Here is a 21,617-nt window from a genome sequence, read left to right as displayed (position 1 = left end):
TGAGCTACATTGTTGGCCAGTTCATAAGAAGGTCAGATCCTTGGAGCTCTGCTTCCCCAGAGCCTCGCCCCACTAGGGAAAGAGAGAGACAGGCTGGGAGTATGGATCGACCTGTCCATGCCCTTGTTCACTGGGGAAGAAATTACAGAAGCCAGGCCTTCCACCTTCAGCACTCCATAATGACCATGAGTCCATACTACCAGAGGGATAAAAAATAGGAAAGCTATGAACTCAGACCTAGAGGGATGCAGAGGTCACATAGGCTCCTAAACTGAATATGGGCTCCAGATCAAATCAAATCAATGGGGTTTACAGACAACAATTTTTTAAATTTATTTTTTATATAAGAAAGGATAAATTAACAAAACCTAGGGTAGGAGGGGTACAACTCCACACAATTCCCACCACCCAATCTCTATATCCCATCCCCTCCCCTGATAGCTTTCCCATTCTCTATCCCTATGGGAGCATGGACCCAGGGTCCTTGTGGGTTGCAGAAGGTGGAAGGTCTGGCTTCTGTTATTGCTTCCCCGCTGCACATGGACGTTGACTGGTTGGTCCATACTCCCAGTCTGCCTCTCTCTTTCCCTAGTAGGGTGGGGCTCTGGGGAAGCAGAGCTCCAGAACACATTGGTGGGGTCTTCAGTCCAGGGAAGCCTGGCCGGCATCCTGATGGCATCTGGAACCTGGTGGCTGAAAAGAGAGTTAGCATACAAAGCCAAACAAATTGTTGTGCAATCATGGACCCAAAGGTTAGAATAGTGGAGAGGAAGTGGTAGGGGGGTACTCACTGCAAACTCTAGTGTACTTCTGCTTTCAGGTATATATTTTCCACTTGTTTATGGATACGTGTGAACATATGCTCTCTCTTACAGAACCTGGTGTATATCTAGGTTTTGGGACTTTGTTAGAAAGTGATCCACCTGGGATGGAATTAGAGAATGCTATGAAAGGAAAGGTCTCACCCGAGTAATGAAACTGAAGGGTTGTCATTCCACACCTGAGGTCTCTGGACACAGTCTGAGCTGAAGCATGTTGAGGTGGCAATCGTTGCATTGATTAGGTTGCGATCTGCAGATGCAATAATATTTGATATGGATTGGGAGAGGCATGTGGGGAAGTGGGCCCTATCCTAAGGTTCCAGGACTAGGAGTCAACAATATTTATACACCTTTCCCATATGAGGGAGCTACTCTCGTCCCTTATCCAGCTTTCTGTCCCTATTCCAGCCATGACATTATCTCCCCAGACAATAACTTGGTTCCACATGCATATCAAATTTTAGGCTCAGGGAAAAAACAACAACAACAAAAAGAAACTAGTATAAGCACAGGCTCTTTGGAATATAACTAAAATATGCCTACTAGCTATCTACAAAATGGAGGACACCCCCCCCCCCCAACTCTTCATCTGCACTATCCCATCCTTTAGGTTCGTGATTGTTGAACAATTTGTTGGGCTTTGTATGCTAACTCTCTTTTCAGCCACCAGATTCCAGATGCTAGCATGATGCCTAGTAGACTTCCCTGGACAGACAACCCCACCAATATGTCCTGGAGCACTGCCTCCCCAGAGCCCCACCCCACTAGGGTAAGAGAGAGGCAGGCAGGGAGTATGGATCTGGTCGGCATCATGCTAGTCAATGCCCATGTTCAGCGGGGAAGCAATTACAGAAGCCAGACCTTCCACCTTCTGCATCCCACAGTGAACTTGCGTCCATACTCCCAGAGGGATAAAAAGTAGGAAAGTTATTAGGGGAGGGGATTGGATACGGACTTCTTGTGGTAGGAATTGTGTGGAGTTGTACTCCTCTTATCCTATGGTTTTGTCAATGTTTCCTTTTTATAAATTAAAGAAAGAAAGAAAGAGAGAAACGAAGATAGAAAGAATAGGAAAGCTATCTGGGTAGGGGATGGGACATGGAGTTCTGGTGGTGGGAATTGGGTTGTGTTGTACTCCTCTTATCCTGTGGTTTTTGTCATTGTTTCCTTTTTATACATAAACTTTTTTTAAAAAAGAAAGTCTGATCTTTTTTAACGATGGTTGTTGAAAAGGATGCAATTGTTCTAGCAAAAAAAATCAAATTGACATATTTAATACAACTAGGACTATAACTTAATTGTAGTAATCTGCCACAATTAATTGTTTTTCCCAGGTTCCGTAATGAATGATGGAAGTCACTGTCTCTGCAAAGTTCTTCTGATGGAAGTCACTGTCTCTGCAAAGTTCAAACCTGTAAGTGAACCACCAATTTCTTTCTTTCCATCTGGTCTGGTGTTAGTTTTGATTTTATTATCTTTGGGCGCAGAATCACGAGCTTACCCTTGGCTTTTTCTATTGTGACCCTAACTCAGTAAGTGAAGGAATCAATGTAAGCTCTCTTTCAGCTGCTAAATACACATGATAGCAGCTAGATACTTGATGTGCAAAGCATGGCTGACTGTTAAATGCATCTTTTGCATGGATTCAGGGGTCATGGAGTATATGGAAATGCAGGTTTACCTATTAACTGAACTCCTTTCGTTATTTGACAACCTCCTCATAGATCTTTTGCTATAACTATTTCATGTTAATGTTTTTGAACCTCCTAGCATCAATGTAAACTTGAATCTTATGGTTGATACTAGGGTGGAGAATGTTTGCCGGTTCCTAGAACCTGAGAACTGACTCAGGGTTGAGAGAAATTCACTTCAGTCTTCTGCCCATGATCTGAAGTTGTCTGTAGGGACACACACATTACCCCCATCTGGGGTAGTGTCAAGTGTGAGCTGTCATCCCAAGCTCCTCCCAGAGTGTTTATTGATAAAGTTATGGATTATATCACAAAGGAATGAGGAAGTTCAAAGACACTTTTTAAAGAAAACATACATCGGGGGTAAATGTCAAGACACAAATAACAGGTGGTTAAACATCAGTATCAAAAGGTCAGAGCATTTTCTTTCTTTTTTTAAAATTTTTTATTTATGGCAGCGGGTTAAACGCAGGTGGCGCAAAGCACAAGGACCTGCATAAGGATCCCGGTTCGTACCCCGGCTCCTCACCTGCAGGGGAGTCGCTTCACAGGCGGTGAAGCAGGTCTGCAGGTGTCTATCTTTCTCTCCTCCTCTCTGTCTTCCCCTCTTCTCTCCATTTCTCTCTGTCCTATCCAACAACGACAACAACAATAATAACTACAACAATAAAACAACAAGGGCAACAAAAGGGAATAAATAAATAAAATAAATATAAAAAATTTATTTATAAAAAGGAAACATTGACAAAACCATAGGGTAAGAGGGGTACAACTTCACACAATTCCCACTACCAGAACTCTGTATCCCATACCCTCCCCTGATAGCTTTCCTATTCTTTAATCCTCTGGAGTATGGACCCAAGGTCATTGTGGGATGCAGAAGGTGGAAGGTATGGCTTCTGTAATTGCTTCCCCACTGAACATGGGCATTGACAGGTCGATCCATACTCCCAGCCTGCCTCTCTTTCCCTAGTGGGGAAGGGCTCTGGGCAAACAGGGCTCCAGGTGGGGTTGTCTGTCCAGGGAAGTCTGGTCGGCATCATGCTAGCATCCTGGAACCTGGTTGTTGACAAGAGAGTTAACATACAAAGCCAAACAAATTGTTGACCAATCATGGACCTAAGGGCTGGAATATTGCAGATGAAGTCTTGGGGGGGGGGGGTGTCCTCCATTTTGTAGATAGCTAGTAGGCATATTTTAGTTAAATTCTAAAGGGCCTGTAGCTATACTGCTTTTTTTTTCTTCCTTTTTATTTTTGCCCCTGAGCTTGAAATCTGATATGCAGGTGGAACCAAGTTATTGTCTGGGGAGATTATGTCATGGCTGGAAAAAGGACCAGAAAACTGGATCAGGGAAGAGAGTAGCTCCCAAATATGGAAAGGTCAGAACATTTTCATGGTGGTGAAAAACATCAGAAATGTAGCTAGGAGTGCTTAAAACTGCCATTGTCTGAGTGTCATTATGTCAGGTCCATTCCTTCGATGCCATAAGGTATTGAGTTTACTCCAGTTATCACAAGCACCATCTCCAAACCCTCAAAGTAGAAGCCAGACATCAGAGTTATGGGTAACTACAATGTGTGCATTACTGCTCTACTACCTGTGAGCTAGTAAAATATCTGCTATAACAAGGCTTTGCCCTAGAGTAGGATTCTTGCTGTAATGGGACAGAACTTGAAAAACAGGCCTTGTGATATTTTAATCAAAAGAAATATACCTGGCAGACAAACAACCATAATAACATATGGTTATCAAGCATAGAGCCAGAGGTAACAATCAGTAGGATTTATTTTCTTTTTTTCCCTTCAGTTTTTTTCAGTAGGCTTTCTTTTTTTATTTATTTTTTATTTAAGAAAGGATAAATTAACAAAACCATAGGGTAGGAGGGGTACAACTCCACACAATTCCTACCACCCAATCTCCATATCCCATCCCCTCCCCTGATAGCTTTCTCATTCTCTATCCCTATGGGAGCATGGACCCAGGGTCCTTGTGGGTTGCAGAGGGTGGAAGGTCTGGCTTCTGTAATTGCTTCCCTGCTGAACATGGACGTTGACTGCCTCTCTCTTTCCGTAGTAGGGTGGGTCTCTGGGGAAGCAGAGCTCCAGGACACATTGGTGGGGTCTTCAGTCCAGGGAAGACTGGCCGGCATCCTGATGGCATCTGGAACCTGGTGGCTGAAAAGAGAGTTAACATACAAAGCCAAACAAATTGTTGAGCAGTCATGGACCCAAAGGTTGGAATAGTGGAGAGGAAGTGGTAGGGGGGGTCCTCACTGCAAACTCTAGTGTACTTCTGCTTTCAGGTATGTATTTTCCACTAGTTTATGGATATGTGTGAACATATGCTCTCTCTCACAGAACCTGGTCTATATCTAGGTTTTGGGACTTTGTTAGAAAGTGATCCACCTGGGATGGAATTAGAGAATGCTATGAAAGGAAAGGTCTCACCCGAGTAATGAAGCTGAAGGGTTGTCATTCCATACGTGAGATCTCTGGACACAGTCTGAGCTAAAGCATGTTGAGGTGGCAATCGTTGCGTTGATTAGGTTACGATCAGCCGATGCCATATTATTTGATATGGATTGGGAGAGGCATGTGGGGAAGTGGGCCCTATCCTAAGGTCCCAGGACTGGCGGAAATACAGGCTTTCTAGTGGAGATGTGAGGTTCCTGCTATCTTAGGGTTCAAAAAGACAATGGATAGTTAATGTTATCATCACATAATTTGGTAATTGGGTTAACTTTGAAAAGTCCTTTTGTTAGGGTTTGCTGTATAATACCCAGTATCTTGTATGTAGCTGTGCCATTGGTTGCTTCTGATCTACTTGGTCTAGGCTTTTGAGAGAGTCCACATATCAAATACACAGCCTATATATTAAAAAGACTCAGTCTGTGTTTTAAAAACTTCGAGACATACAATTAATTTTCCCCCTCTCATATTAATTAACTAGTGATTTATATGACTACATTTTACTAGGAGTGTACATAAACACCATTCTCACCACCAAAAGTCTGTGTCCCATCCCACCCACCCACACCCACCCCCACCCCCACCCCCACCGGCCCAGGAAGCTGCATGTCTACTCCTCACCACAGGGTTTTTACTTTGGTGCCCTACTTTCAATTTAGTCAGATCCTGCTTTTAGTTTCCCTTTCAGATCTTCTTACTCAGCTTCTGTTGATGAGTGGGATCATCCCATACTCAACTTTATCTTTCTGACTTAGCTCACTTAACATAATTCCTTCTATCTCTGTCCAAGATGGGTCAGAGAAGGTGGGTTCATTGTTTTTGATAGCTGTATAGTATTCCAATTTGTATACATAGCACAGCTTTCTCAGCCACTCATCTGTTGTTGGGCACCTGGGTTGCTTCCAGGTTTTAGCTATTATGAATTGTGCTGCTAGGAACATAGAGGTACACACCTCTTTTTGGTTGGGTGTTATGGAGTCCTTGGGGTATAACCCCAGGAGAGGAATTACAGGATCATATGGAAGGTCCATATCTAGCCTTGTGAGAGTTTTCCAGACTGCTCTCCACAGAGGCTGGACCAATTTACATTCCCTCCAGCAAAGCAAAATGGTTCCTCTGTCCCCACAGCCTCTCCAGCATTTGTTGCTGCTGTCCTTTTTGATGTATGCCATTCTCACTGGAGTGAGGTGGTATCTAAATATTGTCTTAATTTGCATTTCTCTAGAGCAGTTTTTCATTTGTTTGTTAGCCCTTTGGATCTCCTCTGAGGTGAATGTTTTGTTCATATCCTCTGCCCATTTTTGGATGGGGTCATTTGCTTTTTAGTTGCTAAGTTTGCTGAGCTCTTTATATATTTTGGTGATTAGTTTCTTGTCTGATGTATGGCATGTGAAGATCTTCTCCCATTCTGTGAGGGGTCTCTTTGTTTGTTTAATAGTTTCTTTGGATGTGCAGAAGCTTTTCAGTTTGATGTAATCCCATTGTTTTTTTTTTCTGCTTTAGTCTTTCTTGCAATTGGTCTATTTATCAAAGATGTCTTTTAGGTGTAGGTGGGAAAGTGTTTTACCAATGTTTTCCTCTAAATATTTGATTGTTTCTGGTCTAACATCCTTGTCTTTGATCCATATGGAGTTGATTTTTGTTTCTGGTGAGATAAAGTGGTTCAATTTCATTCTTCTGCATGTTACAACCCAATTTTCCCAGCACCGTTTATTGAAGAGAGCCTCCTTCTTCCATTTAATGCTTTGGGCCCCCTTATCAAAGATTAGATGTATGGAGAGTGAGAGAGAGAGAGAGAGAGAGAGAGAGAGAGAGAGAGAGAGAGGGAGAGAAAGAGAGGCTACTCAGCTCTGGCTTTGGTGGTGCCAGAGATTGAATGTAAAACCTCAGAGTCTAAGGCATGAAAGTCTTTTGCAGAACCATTATGCTGTCCACCACACCCCCATTCACCACCCTCCCCTCCAGCCCTGTGAATGATTTTTAAGCCTCTGAATTCTCTGGCTTTAATTAGATGGTGTGAATGTGTGTCTGTATGGTATATATCTAAGAGAATCAACACCTTCTGCTTTCAGGTTGACAATTACTACTAGAAGGGAATTAGCTTTCTGATTGATCTTGCAGTTTGAAGACAAATGTAAAGTTCATGAGCTCTAGAAGGTGGAGACACTTTTTTCTTCCCAATTATACCAAGTCAAGTTCCAGCAGGGCTGCTTTTTAATTTTTATTTTAAAATTTACAAAAAGGAAACTGACAAAACCATAGGATAAGAGGGGTACAACTCCACACAGTTCCCACCACCAGAACTCCATATCCCATCCTCTCCCTTGATACCTGTTCTATTCTTTAATGCTCTTGGATTATGGACCCAAGGTCATTATGGGATGCAGAAGGTGGGAGGTCTGGCTTCTGTAATTGCTTCCCTGCTGAACATAGGCATTGTTGACAGGTTAATCCATACTCCCAACCTGCCTCTCTCTTTCCCTAGTAGGGTGGGGCTCTGGGGAAGTGGAGCTCTAGGACACATTGGTGGGGTCGACTGCCCAGGGAAGCCTGGTTGGCATCATGATGGCATCTGGAACCTGGTGGCTGAAAAGAGAGTTTAACATACAAAGCCAAACAAATTGTTGAACAATTATGGACCCAGTGGTTGGAATAGTGGAGATGAAGTGTTGGGGGGTACTCACTGCAGACTCTAGTGTACTTCTGCTTTCAGGTATATATTTTTCCCTGGTTTATGGACCCATGTGAACATATGCTCTATCTCACAGAACCTGGTCTATATCTAGGTTTGGGGATTTTATTTGGGAGTGGACTACCTGGAATGGAATTAGAGAATACTATGAAAGCAAAATTCTCACCTGAGTGATGAAGCTGAAGGGTTGTCATTCCATACCTGAAGTCTTTGGACACAGTCTGAGGTGAAGCATGTTGAGGTGGTGCTCATTGCATTGAATAGGTTGCGATCGGCGGATACAATATTATTTGATGTGAATTGGGTGAAGCATGCGGGAAAGTATGCCCCACCCTAAGGTTCCAGGACTGGGGGAAATATAGGCTCGATAGTGGAGATGTGAGGTTCCTGCTGTCTTAAGGTTCAAGAAGAGGAACAGGATTGGAATGACACCCCGGTGAGCCAGGAATCTTGATAAGAAAAAAGCTCAGCAAGGGAGCCTGCTAGGAACAGCTCTCTGGTCCCCAGGGTCTGGTTATGGGTGGGGGTGGCTGTGCTTCAGGAACAATAAAAAAATTCCCTTTCTTTTTTCTCTATTTTCTAACCCAAATTGAGTCACCTCCTTGGGGTCACGCTTAGAGTCCCTTATTTGCCATCCTGCTGAAGGCCAGGAATCCTACTATTTCCAGCAGTTGTTGTCGGGAACTCACGCCAGCAGCTACTCCCATGTTGTCATCTTGGCTGTGCCCCCAATTTTGGAACCATTTTTAACTTGACAGTTTGGAACATGAGTTTGAAGTTCAAAACCCATAGGGGAATTTCCAAAGCTTTGTGTTTTACCCTTTTCTAAATAATACCTTCCATTCCAAAGGCACAAAGTATTTTGTCATGAGTTCAGTATGTTGACTCCTTTAGTTCAAAAGTAAAGACTCAGGTCACTTATGGACAGTTGTTACTTTTCTAGCTATATAATTTTCTCATAAAGCAACAGACTCACGAAGTTAGAAACGTCAATAAATTAAGTTACCAGTAGAATTAGAGCAGTATCTTTTTTCCTTCTATGCTATACTACATGCTTCTCTTTATTTTTCCCATGCCTGGTGCGAATAGTTTATACTGATCCTGGTATGTGTTTTTCTAATATGGATGAATAGAATGTAAAATTGAAACCTTTTGGAAAGAGGAAAATTAATGTGGTCTTAATTTTCTCTCCACTCTGTGCACCTAATTGCCCATGTTTGAGACCAGCTCCCATCATATTAAAGGAAGCTTCAGTGCTGTAGTTTTTTTGCCTCTCTCTGCTTCTCTGTCTTGTTCTTTCTATGTGAAAAAATATTTTTGGTGCCTTGGTGTCCCCTGTAGAGCACTCACATTACATATACAAAGACCTAGTTTCAAGTTTCTAGTCCCAACTGTGGGGGTGGGGTGGCTTCATAACCAATAAAACAGTGCTACAGGTGTCTCTCTTCTCTATCGTAGTACCATTCTATCAAATGAGAAATAAAAACAAGCAAAAAAAAAAAAAAACAGAAAATGACTTAACTCTTTTCACACATATATATCATGCAAGAAACTCTCCTAGAATTATTCACGTTTGCATTCTATCTAAATTTAACATTAAAAAAAGTGCCACAAGAAAAAATGATTTGAATAAAACAGAGAGGGTGATATTTGTTCAGTGAAAGACACATCTAAATCTGTTTTTAGCATTATTCCAGTCTGACAAAAAGATCCTGTTTGTGTGTGTGTTTTTAAGGTATGTAAAGTGAGCTGACAAAATAGTTCCCTCGGATTATGTGCTATTTTTCTACAGGCTGGACAGCTATGTTCAAGCCTGGCCCTCACTGTAAAAGATACTGTGGCTCCTTCACTCTCTTTGCCTCTCTGTCTCATCTAAAAATAAGCAAACCAACAAAAGTATGCAAAGTATTGCCCCCGACTTCATAAGGATTGAAGACATATATTTCTCTTTACTGATTTTATTTTGGTTGACATACACAGAAAATAAGGAAGCTGCATCATGACTGTGCATTCTGTGTCTCCTCTATCACACTTGCCATTTTTACTGATGCACCAAATACCCCCAACCCGTTTTTTTTTTTAATTTTTTTTTCGGTCCAGTAGGATCCTCTTTAAATTGTCTTCTGTGTACTTTAACATGACTCCAGCTGCTTAGAGAGTTTCTTTGTTCTCTGATATGTGAACTTGTCCTGTCGTATAATTTTTTCTTCTAAGCTGAAATTGTTTCTTCTTCTTCTCCTCCTTCTCCCCTCCTGCTTCCCCATCCTCCTCCTCTTTCTCCTTCTTCTTGTTCTTCTTCTTCTTCTTCCTCTTCTGTTGCAGATTTCTCTGTCTCCCTCTCTCAATTTCTGTCTTTATCCAATAATAAGTAAAAATGTATTTGTTTAATTTCTTTACTGAGAAATTAATGTTTTACAGGCAACAGTAAATACAGTAGTTTGTACATGCATAACATTTCTCAGTTTTCCACACAATACAACCCCCACTAGGTCCTCTGCTATCCTATTACTCATTTCTTTTTCTAATCAATACTGGTACCTGTGAGTAGATAAGAAACATTTATAGAGTATAGTATCTACACGCTGTGCTTGTTCGCCTCACTTCAAAATTAACCTATTAATATTGTTGGCTTTCTATAACTGACTTCAAAATCATCCTCTTAAATCATTTTTGTGTATTCTATGCACTTTTTTGTTTTTTGAAATGTATTTTATTTACTGAAAATCACACATCATAAAACATAATGTACAACATGGCCTTGATATTGAACACAAAGACCCAAACCCACCTGCATATGCTATATTTCATACATGTTTTTGTTATATATGATTTCAACATTTTTCTTATATAGTTTTGCTATTATATATATAGTTGTTATATATTTGTTACATATACTAACATTTTCAATTACTGCTATAATAAAAACTCGGGGGTCCAGCAGTAGCGCAGCAGGTTAAGCACCCGTGGTGAAAAGCCAAGGACTGGCATAAGGATCCTTAACTTTCTGGAATAAGGACAAACGTTGGCAAGAATTCTTTTTATCTGCCATGATGTTACTCTTAATAACAAGAGAGTTTCTGATTATTTATAGTGCGAGCTTTTTCAGGTCTGGCTTATGGTGGTATGGAGTATTGAACCTGGAACTTTAGAGCCTAGAGCTAACTACATCTCTACCCTTGTGGTTATTTGTCTTTTTTTTATCATAATGCTCAGTATTACTTGAGTTTGTGTGTTCTTCCTTTTCTCCCACTTTTTTTTTTCTTGTTACAGTTTTTATTTATTTAGACTGTGAAGTGTAATTGTCAGCCCAGAAGTCTACTATGTCTTGCAAACTAATAGATACAGATTAAAAATGCAGCATCTTATTAAAGGGCTTTTTTATTTTATGTTTATTTTTTTAAAGGCAGACTGCTGCGTGCAGCGCCTTACTGAATGGAGTCTTGGAAGCTTGACTACCTATGTTCTCCTACAAATGGACCTTGAGAGCTTGTTTATCGATTCTAGCAGGGGGTCACAGCTACTCATATACCTTCGACCAAAGACCAATCTGTCTCTATTGAGGGAAGGCCATGCCATCAAGCACCCAGCTTAAGGAGGGACACACGTGGAACAGTGAAGGAGGAAGGGGACATCCACCTAGCCAGCCAGATCAGCTGAATCAACCCTGGAGATCAATGGGGTGACAGATGTTGCAGCCAGATCACCCTCACTTCCAAGGGCTTTTTTCATAAGTATGAAAAAGAATCACAGTGACCTCAGTTTTTAAATGAACCAACAAACTTGGCAGTAACCATTTTAGAAACATATACAAGTTTTGAAATGAGACTTCCTTTATGTTTTTAATGTGAAAGTATAACTTTTAAAATGATATTCAACACAGAGCTGTTTATCACAGTAGCAATGGTTCTGTAATTGTACTTAGCCTAACTACCAAGACATATGAGAATACTTCTATTAAATAGAATGTAATTTCTTACATTCTGTAATTTCCATGTAATTTTTTAATATTATTAAGCCTCCAAATACAAAGTTTTCAAGTATTGTATATTGATATAAAAATAACATACTGTTAACTTATAAAATATATAAAATTGTACTTTAAAACATTCAAAGTTTTTAAAATAATTATGAACAATCTTCATAAACCAGTGTAATTTAAATAGATCTGAATATTTCCAGTGGTTATTTTGGAAGGCTATTTACTGTTATTTGCATTTTGTTTTACATAATTCTCTGCATTTTTCAGTGATTTTTACTTACAGGGTTACTTTTAGTTTTTTTATTTCTGAACACACACATGCACACAAACTGATACCAATAAATTTATATGTGTGTGAAAGAGAAGTAAGCCAAATTCAGGTGTCAATATAAAGTAATGCTTAGTATACATTGAAATTCTTTAAAGCTATTATAATCGGTCAAATTTTGGTTGAAATTTTTCTGTTAACCAGGTCAACAGAGATATAAACACTATCATAGGACTGACAGAATGAGTAAGTTAAAAGCAAACCTGATATTCAGAGGAAACAGGTTTCCCCTTGTAATGGAACTTAAGAGACTTTCTGTTGGTCTTTACAAGAGGCTACTGAGTTGTATTGTCAAACAGAATAGACAGGATGTCCATGCTGACTGGGAAAGATTTCAACTAACCATTAGAATTGAATATTTGAATAGGTAGCGTGGACATTGAATAGACACATTCCAGACAGGGAAAACAAAGCTATAAAGTGATGGATGGGCTCTAGTGTTTCAGATCATTTAAGATGGCAAAATTAGAAAGTTTGTTTTGGAGACATGTTGATAAAGTACAATGTACAGATGGTAAATAGGAGATTCTGGAATAAAGAAGGAGATGGAAAGAGAGTAGGAGAAGAAGATCACCCAGGACTTAAAATATATTGTTTACAAAAGGAGGTGAATACTAAAAGAGAATAAAATTGTGAATATTTAGAAAAGAAACAAGAACAAAGCTTAATCATACATTTGTAGCAAGAAATTTTTAGTAACATTTATATGCATATGCATACATACATATATACAGTTTGTGGATAAGATGCAAAAGTAAATGCATATGTCATTCTGAATGACAGATATTTTTTCAATGAATGCATCATGATAGTCCATTTAAAAAGTAAAGAAAAGAAGAAATAGCCCTGAAAACATTAAGAGAGAAAACATTCCTGACCTATTTGAGTTCAAAATAATCCAGATGGCAGTGCATTTTTCACCAGGAAATCATGGAGACAAGAAAATAACAGCACAATATTTTCAAATGCTGAAAGCTTACCAGCCCTGAATTTTATATACAATAATAAACTATCGTTCAGGGATGAAGGAAAAAACAGACATTCTCAGGTAAAATCAGATCTACCTTAAAAGAATTGTGAAAGGGTACTCCTTCATTAAAAAAATAAATTAAGAAAGTATCTTGAAACATTAGGAATAATAAAAATTAATGCAATAAGTAAATGTGAGTCCATTATATTTTTTCTGTTTTATCTTGAGGGTTTTAAATTGTTTGAATTTTTTTTACATATGTGACAAAGTCCTTTGAATCTATTCACACATTCTACCAGCATAAACTCCTGGTTTTGACTTCAGCTGAAATTATATGAGATATAACTACCTGAAGGATTTAGTGAACAATCTAGTCATACTCCTTGACTTCAAAACTCTTCACTTGCAGTATTCAGTGCATTTCAAGAAAAGTGCTTTGGCACTCAATACTTGCTCAGTATCCATTGCTCCATTACTATGATGGAAGACACCCCACTGCATCCTGCCTGTTTGAATGAAATAAAGAAAAACTGTTCATACTCATCATTTTCACCACTCTTCGTGCCTTCTAGACCCAGTTAATAAGTGTCAAGGTGCCACTCTACTTAGAACTACTCTTTTTATGACTTCTGCTAAACCAGTCTTACTTATTCAGAGCTTTTTCAGAATTTTGAGATAGGGTGCACAGCGATTCGTATATCCTCGATGAAATCTATTCAGGTCCATTTAGTCTGGGGAGATTCTCTTTGACCTCACCTGGGGAGGGTCACATAGTGAGCACTGAGAAGTGTCAAGGTCGCCCTTATAGACAGGAAAGCCAACAGAATCAGCCTTCGGGATTAGTAGAATCAATGGAATGATGGGTGTTGCAGTCGCATCACCTTCACATCTGAGCTAGCATTTACTTCCAAACAAAAAGAACACACACACACACACACACTTGATAAAAAAGGAATGTTTTTAATTAATTTAATTTATTATTATTATTATTATTTGCCACCAGGGTTATTGCTGGGGCTCAGTGCCTACACTACAAATCCACTGCTCCAGAAGACCATTTTTTCCTATTTTGTTGCCCTTGTTGTCATTATTATTATTGTTTCCATTGCTGTCATTGTTGTTGGATAGGACAGAGAGAAATGGGGACAGGTGGGGAAGACAGAGAGGGAGAGATGAAAGACAGACACCTGCAGACCTACTTCACCGCTTGTGAAGTGACTCCCCTGCAGGTGGGGAGCCGAGGGCTCGAACCGGGATCCTTACACTGGTCCTTGCACTTTGCGCCACCTGCCTTAACCTGCTGTGCCACCGCCAGGCCCTGGAATGTTGTTTCTAAAAAGTCTCTTTCTTAATGTACGATCTTAAGTCTTCATCATATCTGTAATGTTTCTTGTTTTTAAATTTCCAAATTATTGAAACTATTGATATATATGTATGTATAATATTGAAGTCACAATTCTAACCTTTAAGTAACAATATGTCAAGATAATTGACAACCATGAAATGTTCGAATTGCATATTTCAAATTATTTTTAAAAGGATGATCAAGCACACAAATCGGTTGAAGCAAAGACTCTTTCACACACTAATAGAAATTAAGCAGGCAGACTGCTTCATTGTTTAATGGAAAAAAAAGCATAGTTTGAAAACTTTACAAATTAAGGACATTTAAATATTTTATTTGTTAAATTTATTAGTGATTTAGAAAATAACAGGGGTACAATTCAACACCATCCCCACCATCAGAATTCTATGGTATAAATATATACATTTCCATATTTATTTTTTTCAAATTATATTTATTATTTATTTATTGGGTAGAGACAGCCAGAAATCAAAACGGAAGGGCATTGATAGACAGTTGACGCACTGCTTCATCACTTGCAAACCTTTTCCCCTGAAGGTGGTGAATGAAGGCTCAGACTCAGGTCCTTGAGCATTGTGACATGTACACTCAATCAAGTGCACCACCACCTGGCCCCTTCCCATTTTCCTCAAGATAGTGGAGTCTATATATAGCAAACCTACAGCCAACATCATACTCAATGGTGAAAAATTGGAAGCATTTCCCCTCAGATCAGGTACTAGACAGGGCTGCCCACTATCACCATTACTATTCAACATAGTGTTGGAAGTTCTTGCCATAGCAATCAGGCAGGAGCAAGGAATTAAAGGCATACAGATTGGAAGAGAAGAAGTCAGACTCTTCTTATTTGCAGATGACATGATAGTATACATGGAAAAACCTAAGGAATCCAGCAAGAAGCTTTTGGAAATCATCAGGCAATACAGTAATGTGTCAGGCTATAAAATTAACATTCAAAAGTCAGTGGCATTCCTCTATGCAAACACTAAGTTAGAAGAAATTGAAATCCAGAAATCAATTCCTTTTTCTATAGCAACAAAAACAATAAAATATCTAGGATTAAACCTAACCAAAGAAGTGAAAGACTTGTATACTGAAAATTATGAGTCACTCCTCAAAGAAATTGAAAAAGACACAAAGAAGTGGAAAGATATTCCATGTTCATGGGTTGGAATAATTAACATCATCAAAATGAATATATTACCCAGAGCCATCTACAAATTTAATGCTATCCCCATCAAGATCCCAAGCACATTTTTTAGGAGAATAGAACAAATGCTACAAATGTTTATCTGGAACCAGAAAAGACCTAGAATTGCCAAAACAATCTTGAGAAAAAAGAACAGAACCGGAGGCATCACACTGCCAGATCTCAAACTGTATTATAGGGCCATTGTCAGCAAAACTGCTTGGTACTGGAACATGAACAGACACACTGACCAGTGGAATAGAATTGAGAGCCCAGAAATGAGGCCCCACACGTATGGACATCTAATCTTTGACAAAGGGGCCCAGACTATTACATGGGGAAAGCAGAGTCTCTTCAACAAATGGTGTTGGAAACAATGGGTTGAAACATGCAGAAGAATGAAACTGAATCACTGTATTTCATCAAATACAAAAGTAAATTCCAAGTGGATCAAGGACTTGGATGTTAGACCAGAAACTATCAGATACTTAGAGGAAAATATTGGCAGAACTTTTTCCGCATAAATTTTAAAGACATTTTCAATGAAACAAATCAAATTACAAAGAAGACTAAGGCAAGTATAAACCTATGGGACTACATCAAATTAAAAAGCTTCTTCACAGCAAAAGAAACCACTACGCAAACCAAGAGACCCCTCACAGAATGGGAGAAGATCGTTACATGCCATACATCAGATAAGAGTTTAATAATCAACATATATAAAGAGCTTGCCAGACTTAACAACAAGACAACAAATAACCCCATCCAAAAATGGGGGGGAGGACTTGGACAGAACATTCACCCCAGAAGAGATCCAAAAGGCCGAGAAACACATGAAAAAATGCTCCAAGTCTCTGATTGTCAGAGAAATGCAAATAAAGACAACAATGAGATATCATCTCACTCCTGTGAGAATGTCATACATCAGAAAAGGTAACAACAGCAAATGCTAGAGAGGGTGTGGGGTCAAAGGAACCCTCCTGCACTGCTGGTGGGAATGTAAATTGGTCCAACCTCTGTGGAGAACAGTCTGGAGAATTCTCAGAAGGCTAGAAATGGACCTACCCTATGACCCTGCAATTACCCTCCTGGGGATATATCCTAAGGAACCCAACACATCCATCCAAAAAGATCTGTGTACACATATGTTCTTGGCAGCACAATTTGTAATAGCCAAAACCTGGAAACAACCCAGGTTTAGGCTAGCACTAAATAGTTTTAGGCTAGCACTAAATAGTTAGATCATAAAATGGTCTCCATAAATGAATTTGTTTTTTTCCTCTCTAGATTTTGTTGTTAGAAGTATATATTTTTAAAATGAACAAGTGCCATGGCCCCAGTGGTAGTGCAGTCGAATAGGCCTTGGTAGCTCTGTCTCCCCTGTCATAAATAAATATGTCTTTAAAAGGGGATGAGAATATGCAGTCTTCATGCTAAAATGGAAAGGAAAATATGATCATTGCAATTTAATTTAGAATATATGATGCCTTTTAACTAGTGAATCAACCAAGTTGTAAAAAACACAAGTTTATTTGGAGTCAGTTTTAGAGACTGATAGAGAAACACAGTCTTGGTAGTAGCCAGGGTTTTAGGCTTCCCTTGTACTTACTATTCCTATAGTTCTATGTATCAAGTGATAAAGGACTTTGTGAGAACAAAGGTACATCATAGAGTTAGAAGACTATAAACTTCCATTCTGGCATTGTGTTTATTTTGACTACCCAGTTTAGATTAGTTTCAGCACTCCTTTAATTTCTTTACCCAATTATCTTCATCTGCAAAGAACATACTCAAAAAGACTACTATGGCTCCTTCTCACAAATGATCCCATTACTTTAGAAATGACCTTGATCTGCTATGAAAGACAATTTTACAAAGAAAAGAAAGAAGATAGCCCTGCCACTTCAAGTATGCCATGAAGGAGACTGGGAGATACATTACTCAGTGGAGTGCACCCTTAGCCATGTGTGAGGACCTAAGGCCAACCCACTGGATCACCATACACAAAGGAGGAATCACATCTGGAAAAAAGAAAACAAAATGTTCACCAGGATTTATGGGATCAGGCAGGCATGAAGCCCTGGCAGTGGATAGACTATACTATTGAGTGAAGCATGGATAGCTGTAAATAGAGGAAAGAAGAGACCAGAAACAGCGATATCAAGCTGGAGAGATGTCTAGAGTAGAAATATGTCCAACTATTCCACAGGATAATAAAAGCTACAGAACTTCTTTTAAGCTTTTGGAAAGTAAACGAAATTTCAGTGCAGATGTCAGAAACCTGCTTGTGAATTACATTCAATTTGCTACCTAATTTTCTAAATATTTATGGGAACTCAGCATAACTATTCATGTGCATATTGACTGTGGCTGCTATATTAGCCTTGCAGAATGACAGAATAAAGTAACAAGGATAACAAGATCTACAAAGATAAAATACATACTACTCATCCTTTTCTAGAAAGAGTTTGTTTTGCGTGAGAAAATTTTGCTATATTTGTTGTTTGAGTAAGTCAGTTCAATATTCAGAATTGCTCAGAAATATCAAAGTTAGTGTATGAAATGTAATATCTCTGCAAATGATGTTGTGTGAATATTTGGACTCCTTCCCCAAAAAAACACAACACTAACCTTGGAGAAAAGTGTTGTCAGGAATCTTGTTCCTCAATATCACTGACATTTATAACAGTCCTTATCATGGTTGCAAATGACACTCTCAATGTAATTGCCTTACTCCATGACCACAGTGGTGCCATAGATACATATAATATCTTTATTATTGGTGAATAGCAATCAAGTTTGAAAAGAAATTTAAACAATTCTTTGTTATACACAACTGTTTTTTTTTTAATCTCCAGTTTCTATTTGACATTGAAACTAGGTACATATTTATACAAACACAAAACAAAACAAATCTAAAAGCACAATTGTATAGTTGGGTTTGATTTTTCAGTCCGTTCATACCATTTAAGCAGTGGTTAGTAGAGTCTCTAGGATAAAATCAGAAAAAAATGTGACAAATTAATGAATAATGCAATATTTATGTCATTTTTGTTGTGACGTCTTTCTTTCCAATTACTAAGTGGCTACAGGAGCATCAAATTTCATCCGTTTTTTATTTATTTCTTGGGGAATTAATGTTTTACATTCAACAGTAAATACAGTAGTTTGTACATGCATAACATTCCCCAGTTTCCCAGGTAACAATACAACCCCCACCAGGTCCCCTGTTGTCATCCTTCTTGGACCTGTACGCTCTCCACCCACCCACCTCAGAGTCTTTTACTTTGATGCGACAAGCCAATTCCATTTCAGGTTCTCCTTGTGGTTTCTTTTCTGATCTTGTTTTTCAACTTCTGCCTGAGAGTGACATCATCCCATAGTCATCCTTCTGTTTCTGACTTCTTCTTCTAGAAGAAGATGTTTCTGACTTATTTCACTTAACATGAATTTTTCAAGAATTTCATCTTTTTAAAAATTTATTTTATTTATAAAAAGGAAACATTGACAAAACCATAGAATAAGAGGGGTACAACTCCACACAATTCCCACCACCACTAGAACTCCATATTCCATCCCCTCCCCTGATAGCTTTCCTATTCTTTAACCCTCTGGGAGTATGGACCCAAAGTCATTGTGGGATACGGAAGGTCGAAGGTCTGGTTTCTGTAATTGCTTCCATGCTGAACATGCACGTTGACAGGTCGAGCCATACTCCCAGCCTGCCTCTCTCTTTCCCTAGTGGGGCAGGGTTCTGAGGAAGTGGGGCTCCAGCACACATTGGTGGAGTCGAATGAACAGGGAAGTCTGGTCGGCATCATCTTAGCATCTGGAACCTTGTGGCTGAAAAGAGAGTTAACATATAAAGCCCTACAGATTGTTGACTAATCATGAATGTAAAGGCTAGAATAGTGCAGATGAAGAATTGGGGCTGGGAGGGTCTCCCTTTTGTAGATAGCTAGTACGCATATTTTAGTTATATTCCAAAAGGCCTGTGGATGTATACTAGTTTTTGGTTGTTTTTTTTTTTTTTCCCTGAGCCTGAAATCTGATATGCAGGTGGATCTAAGTTATTGTCTGGGGAGATGATGTCATAGCTGCAAAAAGGACCAGAAAGCTGGATCAGGCTCCCAAATATGGGGAAAATGTGTAAATATTGTTGACTGTAAAAAACCCGATTGATTTGATGTGATCTGGGGCCCATATTCAGCTTAGGAACCTATGTTTCAAATGACCTGCAATACATCAAAGAGAAAAAAAAAGACTGAAATGAGTGTCTTCAAGATCCACTCACATTCTCACTTTAGACAAAATCATAGATTCTGATGCTCCCAATTCCTGTCATCATTTAAATTGTGAAAAATGGCAGTGTAGACTTTCCCACTAAACAGAATTTACGTGCCCAGTAATTCTTATGGTGGATACCAGCTTTGTTTGTGTGTTTGTTTGTTTTTTTCTCTTCTTTATTTGTTGGACAGAGACGGCCAGAAATTGAGGGTAAGAGGAGATAGAGAGGGGCAGAGAAAGACACCTGCAGCACTGGCACTGCTTCACCATTTGTGAAGCTTTCGCCCTGCGGGGGGGGGGGGGGGGGGACTGGGGCCTTGTGCATTGTAACATGTGCAGTTCATGAGGTGCACCACTGCCCAGCCCCACCAGCTGTTTTCATTCCGCAGGTTTCTATTTCAACACTTAGCAAAACTGAGTGTTGTGACCATAGAGATATATTACTGCATATTGTACCTGCCTTGCCTTGCACTTGGCCCAGATTTGAAGCCCCAGCATCAAACAGGAGTTAATATGCTATCAGAGGAAGCGGTGGTGCTGACGGAACTCTCCCTCTCTTTCTCTCTCTCTCTCACTGTCCCTCTGTTGTCATGGCTGTCTGGTGTTGGGCTGCACCGCGCAGAAGAGAGCAGACGTCCAGAGCAAAGGGGTACACAAATCTTTATAATAGGATGGGGGGGTAGGTTTAGTTCAGACCACGTGGAGCCAGCCGGCAATGGCCGACCAAGGGGGGAGAGCAGGGAGCGAGACCTCAGAGAGGGAGAGCCAAGAGCCCAGAGAGAGAGGGGAGGGGTGAGGGGGCTTTTTATTGGGCAACAACCAGGGGTGACATGTAGGGCCAGGATTGGTTGAATGGGGGCACTCTAGGATTTAGCGGGGCATAGAAAAACCTGGGGGCGGAGCCAGGGTTGGTTGAAAGGGGGCACTCTAGGATTTAGCAGGGCATAGAAAAACCTGGGGGCGGAGCCAGGATTGGTTGAAAGGGGGCACTGTAGGATTTAGCGGGGCATAGAAAAACCTGGGGGCGGAGACTGCATCAGAATAACTTCTAAGCAACATCCCTCTATCTGAATTATAAAGTAGACTATAACAGTGACATCCCACAAACACCAAACCTTGTCTTTAGACACACAAACAAGAGTGCTTATATTGTCATTCTGCTCAGTTCTTTCATATATCAGTACATATTCCTTATGCTTATTTAAAAATAATTACCTCATTGCTCTTAAGTAAACTTTAAATGTAACTTTTTGTCTTTAAAATCAAAATATAATATAGTAAAAATGCAAAATGCTGTTAAAAAAGCAAAATGTGTATGACACTATGATGAGCTATCATTCTATTTTAAAGCAGTTACTATTCAAAAATGGCTGTTTTTTAATCTTTTGTTTATTTATTTTTCCCCTTTTGTTGCTCTTGTTTTTTGTTGTCGTTGTAGTTATTAGTATTATTGGTATCTTCCTTGTAGGATAGGACAGAGAGAAATGGAGAGAGGAGGGGAAGACAGAGATGGGGAGAGAAAGCAACCTGCAGGCCTACTTTACCAACTATGAAGCAACTCCCCTGCAGTTGACACTTAGCATATAAAGTATTTGTCAGCAAGGGAGTATCTTTCAGTCACATAAATACATAGAATCTTATACCTTCTTTTAAACATTTCTACTAATTCTACTACACAGTTTTGATATTTTATAAGTATAGTTAATTCTCATTTCTATGCTAATTTTATATGTTCCAGTAAGTCTGACTTTTTAGAAAATATATTTATTTATTTTCCCTTCTGTTGCCCTTTTTTTAAATTTACAGATATTGTAGTTATCATTG

General features: G+C 39.4%; 1 pseudogene; it reads left to right on the top strand.

Moving 5' to 3' along the window:
- The window catches only part of LOC132534684 (protocadherin-23-like), a 47,614-nt pseudogene that overhangs the window by 7,198 nt on the left and 18,799 nt on the right, over positions 1 to 21,617 (top strand).

This window comes from Erinaceus europaeus, chromosome 19 (genome assembly GCF_950295315.1).
Source record: "Erinaceus europaeus chromosome 19, mEriEur2.1, whole genome shotgun sequence".
Lineage (NCBI taxonomy): Eukaryota > Metazoa > Chordata > Mammalia > Eulipotyphla > Erinaceidae > Erinaceus > Erinaceus europaeus.
This window is presented reverse-complemented; position numbering and strand designations above follow the sequence as displayed.